The sequence below is a fragment of the Nannospalax galili genome, unplaced genomic scaffold, assembly GCF_000622305.1.
Source record: "Nannospalax galili isolate Female #2095 unplaced genomic scaffold, S.galili_v1.0 scaffold406, whole genome shotgun sequence".
NCBI lineage: Eukaryota > Metazoa > Chordata > Mammalia > Rodentia > Spalacidae > Nannospalax > Nannospalax galili.
Window position 1 is genome coordinate 6,593,039 of NW_008357033.1, and position 6,669 is coordinate 6,599,707.

Consider the following 6,669-nt stretch of genomic DNA (forward strand, 5'->3'; position numbering starts at 1 on the left):
TATGCTAAACATACCCTATACCACAGAGCCACATCCCATCCCAATGAAATATTTATAAAGAATGAAGAGAAAGTTGAAGTCTTTCAACATAAAGATGTAATAAATATTTAAGTGGAAATGCAAATTACCCTGATTTGTTCATTATTATATATATGTATATATATATATATATATACAATTACAGGGAGACCCAACACCATGCTACCATTTAGGTTGGCTTTTTACTGCTCTAATTCTAGTGCTATGCTGAGAACTGAACAGAGGGCCTTGGGCATGCTAGGGGAGCAGTTTGCCACTGAGCTATATCCCCAGCCCTTCCAGTCATTTCTGCAACAATTTAATCTCCTCTAAGAAAGTCAAAAGTGGACTCCTCTGTGGTATCATCTCTGCCTCATCTAATTCCTATGCTTTTTAGGAAACCAGTTGCGAAGACATTTGTGGAGTCATCTTGGGAACATAAACAACAGAATAACACTCTTCAAGACAGAGTTAACAGGGCTCCCCCAGTACACCAGGGGCTGGAAGTGATCAGTTATGGGGGCAAAGCAGGAAGAAAAAAATATGAACTCCGGGCACTGGGTCCTCCCTCTGGCCTTGCACCCAGGCAGCTCCTGCTCTCCCCCTCCATCTTAGTCCAGACCCGCACACTGCGTGCGTCCTGATCCCCTTTCTTCAGACTAGCTCAATTCTCCAACTTAGTTTGTTGAATCCTCCACAGGCTGCCCCCACTCCCATCTTGCCCTTGGTCTCTTGATCTTCCTGCCTAGAGTTGTCTGCCACTCTGGTAGGTCAGATCCTGCCCACTGCTCCTTGATTCCCCTGCAGTCTGAGCAGCTCCTCTCTCTGTCTCTGTCTCTCTGTCTCTCTGTCTCTCTCTGTCTCTCTGTCTCTCTCTCTCTCTCTCCCTCCCTCCACTCTGTCCCCCTTCTGGCCTTGGGTGCAGGCCGGCTCCTATTCTTCCTTCTCAGATCTCTGGACTAGCTTCCTAGACCAGACTAGCTTAATCCTCTAGCATAGTTTGTCAGACCCTCCACAGGCTGTGCCCATCTCTACTGTGATGGCTAATCCTAGGTGTCAACTTGACTGGATTTGGGATTAAATGAAATGAGAGAGACCTTCTTGATTGGATTATTCGCGAAGCTAGAAGACCTACACTAAATGTGGGTGTTACCTTCTGATGGCAGAAGGGCTGTGGCAGAAGGGAGCTCTTGCTTTTTGCCACTTGCCTTCTCTCTTACTGGCTGAGACATCCAGCCTCATGGACAGATCAACTACTAGATTCTCAGCCTCTCCATTGTGGTGTGACTCTCTCTGGTCATTTATAGGAAATATACCAACCTGATTCCAAATAATGCAGATGACCCGGACCTGCAAAGACCAGATGAAGAAGCTATTAAAGAGATGACAGAAAAGACAAGGGTAGCCTTAGAGAAAATTGTGTCACAGAAGGTCACTACAGCCATGCCAGTTAGAGCAGCTGGCAAACTGGCACCTGCTCAGTACATCTGATACACACCATCACAGCAAGGAGTGGCGTTCAACTCTGGAGCCAAACAAAGGATTATTCAGATAGTAGAAATACAGAAAGATCCAATGGAGTCTCCAAGGTTCAAGAATAATAAGAAAATTCCCCGGACCACCTTCTCCTCCTGCACCTGTAATGCATTCTCCAAGTCGGAAGATGACTATAAAGGAACAACAGAAGAGGATTCCTCCTTGTATTTCCAACTGGAAGAACGCAAAGGGTTACACAGTTCCTTTAGATAAATCGTTAGTTGCCGGTGGAAGAGGACTTCAGACAGTACACATAAATGAGAACTTTGCCAAACTGGCTGAGGCTCTCGATGTTGCTGAGCAGAAGGGTCGTGAAGCTGTGGAAATGCGAGCTCACATAGAGAGAAAGATGGCTCAAAAAGAAAAGGAGAAACACAAAGTGAAGCTTAGAGAAATGGCCCAGAAAGCCAGAGAGAGGAGTGCAGGATTAAAACCTGTGTGGAAAAAGAGGATGGAGGGGCATGGGGAAAGGATTGAAATCCCACAGGATAGGGGAAAAGAGAGACTGCAAGCCAGAATCTTTTCATGACAGCTCCCGATAAGAGGTCAAAACTGCAGAGAAATGAAAATTGAGAGATCAGTGAAGTTATTGCTCTTGGTGTGCCCAATCCTTGGACTTCCAATGAAATCCAGTATGACCAAAGGCTCTTCAACCAGTCCAAGGGTATGAACAGTGGATTTGCAGGTGGAGAAGATGAAATTTACAATGTTTATGATCAAGCTTGAAGAGTTGGTAAAGATATGGCCAGAGTATTTATAGGCCCAGTAAAAATCTGGACAAGGACATATATGGTGATGACCTAGAAGCCAGAATAAAGATCAACAGGGTTGTTCTGATAGGGAGTTTTCTCATTCAGACCACCGACAAAGAGGCAGAGGAGAACCGGCTCAGTCTGAGAAAGATTCTTTTGGTTTAGACAAGCTTTATTGGAAGAAGCCAAACAGTGTGGTGGCTTTAAAAGCCCCTCAGATGGCAGTCACCCCAAGGAACATGAGCATGAAGGCAAGAAGAGGAAGAAGGAGTAGACACCTCTCCTGAGTCTTACATTACAACCCTAATGATGCAAGTCATTGGGAAACCCTTTGTAAATGACCAGGATAACAACCAAATCTGGGTGCTGGGTGCCAGATCTCAGCACTACTTTTTATTATGGGAGATGGGGGAATTGAATATTCTACTTTGAATTCAGTTTTTGTTGCTGTTGTTGTTTTAAAGAATGGGTTATGTTTGTGCTTCTCCCACCTTGTGGCACTCAGAGAAAATGCGTCCCCCACACAGAATTAAGACCACTTCCTTTTGCTGGGCATGGTGGTGCCCAACTTTAATCCTAGCACTCGTGAGGCAGAGGCAAGGGAATCTCTGTGAGTACAAGGTCAGCCTCGCCTACATAGTGAGCTCCAGGCCAGCTGTGGCTACAGGGAGACCCTGTCTCAAAAAAAAAACCAAAAAACAAAAACACTTCCTTTTGTGTGACTTAGTCTGAGGATCATATTTTATGTAAGAACTTCTTATGAATAAAGTTGTCGTAACACATGTGTTGTTCACACTGGAATTGAGCTACCAAATGAATTTTGCCCTATTTTGCTGTTTTACTTTGGAGTAGGGAAGGAAAGGTCTTGCTTAGTGCAACTCTTTGTTTCAAATAAAAACATTTAGACAAAAAAAAAAAAAGTCAAAAGCTCCTAGTGATGATGTATATGTCTCACTTTCACAATTCCCCCTCACCTTAGTGCCCTGGCACTGCAGGTCCAGGGAGTGTTTTCCTTGAACTCATGAAATAATGGCCCAAGTGTAATTAACACTGTTCCACCAGAACAGCAAAAACCTACCAAGAGAACTGGGTACGGCTTTCATTACATATGTCCTTATGATGAAATTACAAACAAAAAATAAACCATTGAAATTAATTCCCCTTTCCAGTTTTATTATGAGAAGTTTAATCTAAATAAAGTTTAATCATGCTTGGCATAGAAGTTTTACAAATAAGATTGGGAAAACTGAAACTAATAATTTCCAGTACTGCTGCAGGATGGGCAGAGAGTGCTACAGTGGGTACCATAGCTTCTGTTTCCAAAGAACTCTGGGTAACTAACCTCTCCATGAGGACAGCCACTGATGGAATGGAGGAAGACATTGGTTTTGTACTGTGAACACAAAGAGGAAAAGCGTCCATGGAGCCTAGCCAATCAGTGTTACCAGTCACCCCCAATCTAGATGAAATGGATCTAGGATCATACAGCGAGTACAGTTTTGAGCTGTAAACAAGAAATTTAGTCAACCTCTCCTTCAATTACCCTCATTATGTAAGTGAGTTCCAAGGTGAGAAGAACCCAGATGGACACTTGTTGCCTCTGATTTCTTTCATTAAAAACACCCAGACGGTACTGACTAGCTTCAACTATTTAAACTGGCAGGATGCTGTGGTTTTGTTTGGGTCTCTCAGCTACTTGATCCAATCACAGAAATATAAGTGTCTCTAGCTAGGCATCTTTTTTCTTTGTTTTGGTCCTTGGGATTTGAACCCAGGGCCCCACTTATGTTAAGCACACGTTCATTGAGCCCTGCCCCCATGTCGCCCCTCCATTCTTGGGCTTTCTCTTTTTCACTCTTCATCAGCTGTCTCTCCTTAGCTTATGATCATGTGGAAGGTTCATTCCTATTAGCAACAAAGACAAAAGCAAAAGACACATTGTTGAGAATTAGTGTCCCCTTTGTAACATCTCCCCGCCTTGTCCCACTGACATGGTCTCTAAGAAGCAATTGACATTCTTTATCTAGAGGTTCTCAAGATTGTGGTTGGTCAGCAAAGACCAAGAGCTGCACTCAAAAATTAGATGGAGCCCTGCTGTGGTGGCCCAGGACTATAATCCTGTCACTCAGAAGGCTGAGGTAGGAGGATTGCTGAGTTTGAAGCTAGCCTGGGTTACATAGTGACCAGGCTCTAGACCAACCTGTACTACAAAATGAAACCCTGTCTCAAAACAAATACCAAGGAGAAAAAGAAAAAAAGGAATTATAATAATCTTAAATCTGTTCCAAATTAGTTGCACAACTCTGGTCAAGGTCTTTCTATGCCTCAGTTTACTCACCTGTAATTTGAAGGTAATGGTTTTAATAATAATAATGCCTCAATTCAGAGGACTGTATTCAAATGGTGTGCCTTAGAGTGTATCTGCAACAGGTGTTCAGGTAAACAGTACTGACTGCCTCTTACCAAAGTCCCAGGCCTGCCCTGTTGACCTCTCCGTGTGCTATGATGGTGTGTCTGTTTTTCTTTTCATTGAGATAGGTCTCCTTATATAGCCCAGGCTGGCCTTGAACTTGAAATCTCCTTCTGCAGCCTCTCAAATGCTAGGATTACAGGCATTTACCACCACACTTGGCCCACACCTTTTTTTTTTCAAACTTGTCTTCCTCTTCATTGGACTGTGAGCTCTGCACAAATAGAATTTCTGTCTTTCATCATAAGCGCTCAGGGTGAAGAGGACATGCCCCATAGGAGCATGCCCTGAAGGAGCCCCCACCCAGCACCCCACTCAGTTCAGCTAACTGCACTGTTGTCTCAGTCACACTCCTGTGAACCTAGAATTTAGCCAGATGATGGCGAGATGGCTCAATAACATTCCTAACAGTTTACCAAAGAGTAAATCTGTTCTGAGGTAATTAAGGGTTAACTATACACTAGAGTCCAAGGGAGCCTTGCCAAGTCAATAAATTACTTGCTGTTTACTGAATACCAACTGTTTCTTCTACATGCTGAATATATTTACTATTTCCACCGTTTGCATTTCTTACAGCGAGCAATTGGAATTAAACTTTTTTTTTTTTCGTGAGAAGGAATAGATTCTTTCAGTAAGATAGCATCTTAAATGATGGCTCTCAGATAGTTGGAAAAGTAATCCTCTGCCTTGACTGGGGCTCTGATTCTATAGCTCACAAAATAAAACACAACATTAAATATCTGGTCATATATTTTGAGTGCTAAGATTTTTTGTTTTACACAGTTTACTGCTTTTGACCTTTCTGTCACAGTAATGATTTTCAATTTTTCACGAGCAGAAGAAACTTTCAAGTCAGGAAAGGAGTGATAGAATCAGGATTGGAAACGAGCAGTAGAATTTGGAATGACTTAAAAACCCTTCCAATTTTGAGAGGCTGGAGAAGTTGCTCAGTAGTTAAAGAGTGCGTACTGCTCTTGCAGAGGACCTGAGTCTGATTCTCAGCACTCACTCAGGTGGCTCACAAGCACCTGTAACTCATGGTCCTGAGACTCAAACTCAGGTTCCCAGGTTCAGAGACAAGTGCCCTTACCTAATGAGCTATTTTGCAGGACCACCTCCAATTGTCCATAAGAAAAAAGATGTTTTTGAATAATTCGTGTCATTAAAATCAAAACTCAGAGAGAGATCTGTTCACCTCGGCCTTCCCAAGTGCTGGGATTAAAGGCCATGCACCCATGCCCAGTTCTGATTATTGATTTTTAAACAGCAACATTTCTTAGGGATCCTAAACATTAACAGTTCAGGAGTAAAGTTTAGTGATCAAGTATGCAAAGCAGAAAGAAAAATACTGAAGAAACGATCAGTTCAAAACACTGTAAACAACACTAAACCAAACAGTTGATTTGCCAGAATTCCTAGATTTATTTTCGTGGTTCAATTATATCATTTTTTTTTCTTTACTTCAGAAAAGTCGATCTCTTCTAGAATGTCAGATGAATTAAGGGCCTATTAAAATAGGTGGTTGTTAACTATTGTCTATTCATTAGGCACTACACATAAAAAGACTGGTCTCCATTCATTCATTCACAACTATTATCTACCAACTTCCATGCCCACAAGCACTTTATTTGTAAAGTACTAGGATTTGGGGTGCTCTTCCTGTTTGGAAGAGAGTCTTATTTTGAACATTATAGTAATTCAATAAATGTGTTCTGAGTCACTGATTAGATCTACTGTAGAAAATACTATTATTTGAGCTTTTTTGAAATGGATAGAGGAATGCTGTCAGAAAAATTGCAAGATTAGCATAGTAGCTTCAGGAATCTCCTGGGTCATGGTGGTACATTAGTGAAATCAAACATTAAAGCTGTCTTAGAGGATCATGATGCTAAA

General features: G+C 42.2%; 1 pseudogene; it reads left to right on the plus strand.

The window, feature by feature from the left end:
• Positions 1-1,320: 1,320 nt before the first annotated feature.
• Positions 1,321-2,580, plus strand: LOC103751446 (annotated as a pseudogene).
• The last annotated feature ends 4,089 nt before the right edge of the window (positions 2,581-6,669 follow it).